The sequence below is a fragment of the Ischnura elegans genome, chromosome 10 (assembly GCF_921293095.1).
Source record: "Ischnura elegans chromosome 10, ioIscEleg1.1, whole genome shotgun sequence".
NCBI classification, from domain to species: domain Eukaryota; kingdom Metazoa; phylum Arthropoda; class Insecta; order Odonata; family Coenagrionidae; genus Ischnura; species Ischnura elegans.
Genome location: NC_060255.1, coordinates 91,387,952 through 91,390,420, shown reverse-complemented (window position 1 = coordinate 91,390,420; position 2,469 = coordinate 91,387,952). Strand labels below are relative to the sequence as shown.

The window sequence follows — 2,469 nt, the reverse complement described above, 5'->3', positions numbered from 1 at the left end:
TCAGAGTTCCTAGGGTTCCTTGCATCGTGGCTCAGCCGTGGAAGCAATTTGAGGCTACAATGTACTTTGACTTGAAATCTTTGGGTAACTGGAATATGAGGTTGAAGTAACTTCATAATAATTGAGAATATTTCTTTTGACAGGTAAGTATTGTTTTGTTAAAGATAAATTCACTGGCCTTCTGAGGATCCTTTATAACAATTCCTTTCTTTTACAGAAATAGTTATCACTTCATCCTGATTCATATTATACCTATTTGAATGTGTCCGTGAAGAATATGTATATATGAATATGTATATCAGTAGTCCACAAAGATTGTTATCAATGTAGTACTTAAGGTCATTCTTCTGTCCGCCGGTAAGTTTGGCTTTTCCATTAATTCAATGCCATTCTGAAGTCCTGTTTTTAATTTTGTTTCTTTCCATAAATGTCAATTGTTTCGGTCAACCTAGAGAATTATTATGTTTTGTTAGTGATTGAAGGATATCCAGTTAACATTCCGTTATGGTTTTATTTGGAATTATTCAGTTTTTATATCTTCATGGTGAGAAGCATTAAGTTGTGGATATGATTGGAAGTGTCTATTGAATGTGAAATTCATCTACCTATTCTGCTATTTGGTAAGTTGCCAGGTTTTATACCTTATTATTTTCAGTAGTCATAAAAAATACAATGGTCATGATTGAGAAATGTATTAGTTTTTTATGATTGTAGTTATTAAATTTAATTATAAATGCAGATATTTTGGTAAATATCGAAATCTTTTTGTCGAGAAAAAATGGTTGTTGTGTAATGGTTATATCATATTATTATGTTTTATAGTTTCATTTTGCTGTTATTATTGTATATTGCTAATACTGCAAATTGAAAGTGCTCAATCATTGTCTTCTTGTAGTACAAACCTTGAAAGATGAATTAGAAACTTGAGTGATAGCATGTTTGATAAAGATCCAAAGGTTTTAGAATGTATGATGATTGATGATGCTGACCATTTACTGTATATATCACTCTGATGATATTCATTGAATTATTAAATTCTTTGTTTTTTTGGTCTAATCAAGCTCAGTAATTAATACACATTCTCAATTACAGGTTCAGCTATTCCAGCAACAATTAATGGAATATGCGTGGCGGCTTTCATCTCCTTTTCATGGTTCTCTCACTAATTTGAAACTTTTTCAATAGAATTGTTTCATCATTTGTACTTAACATTTATTTTTAAGTTGCTTACTTTGCATTGATTGTATAAATAATATTAAGTATCTATTAACTAATATGATATCTTTTAGTTTCAATGGCGTTCTTATATCATTCTGAAAATGTAACATTTGACATGTGTGTACATTATATAAGTTTGAAAAATGAGAATTGTTTTCGTTTTTAACACCTATGTCTGTGATTCCATTTGATGCAGCTGTTATCCATGCGGCAACTCTCATGAAAAGCACATGTACTGCATGTTAGGTTGTGGTTTCCGTAGTTGTTCTTGTCTTATTTCGGGGAGTGATAATATTTCTGATTAGTCAGCCCTTAAAATTGATCAGATTCGTGCTCGATTCTGTTCATTGCACTACCTTAATGGAAGTTTACTTGGAAATTATGTGCGGAATAACTTCGATCTTGTTTCTCAGCTTATGTTTTTATTTCCTAAAGCTCAAATTATTCCATAGTAAGAATTGCTACTTTGTGGGCATGAGATTAATACTTGTACTTTCAGATATGATTTACCATGTTAATACATATATAAGTTCCATACCCGGAAAAACGTCCTGTAAAAGCATCAAAACTTGTCTTAAGGCACGCTTATAGTTTCCCTTAATTACTTTTTTGTGGCGAATTAACTGCTGCTGGTGCTGACTTAGCTCAGATTACGGTCTTCAATTAACAGAGGATATTTATTTTTAGCCAAAATAATAGTTGTGACACATATTTACATTACATGTAAATGTTTTATCTTGATATCAATAGAATTCCATTTGCGATTTTGGAGTGGAAACGAATCTGCAGTCCTGGTTTTCAGTTTAAATTCTACAGCTAAAAATACTTAAATAAAATACGTGTTTAACTATTTTTTTACGGTAGCTTATTCCTCTTATGAGTTTATAATTTCAAATAGCATGATCATAACGATATTTTACTGGTGAAACTATAGGATGTAGAATACGATAATTCTGCTTACTTTGCTAGTCTTCTGATGCGATTGAAAAGGAAACATGGACATTCCGGAAGAATATACAACGTAATCTGATGGCCAATAACGATATTTTTTGTTGTAACTCATAAGAATTTGATGCGGAAAGGCGATATCACGACCCGGTTCCTGCTTGTTATTCCCTGGCATACGCTAGCATACGTCTACGTTGGGAACTTCGTGACGTCACGCCCGCACGGAGTTTCAGCTGAGACCACCTCCTATTATACGCACCTTGGGCGCCGAATACCTTTACGCCAGCCGCGGCGGCCGATCGT

At 33.0% G+C, this 2,469-nt stretch overlaps 1 long non-coding RNA gene across 1 annotated transcript; it reads left to right on the top strand.

Moving 5' to 3' along the window:
• Positions 1-273: 273 nt before the first annotated feature.
• Positions 274-1,618, top strand: LOC124167078. Its single transcript, XR_006866603.1, has 3 exons — positions 274-357; positions 529-620; positions 1,093-1,618. It is a non-coding gene; the product is annotated as an uncharacterized LOC124167078 (long non-coding RNA).
• The last annotated feature ends 851 nt before the right edge of the window (positions 1,619-2,469 follow it).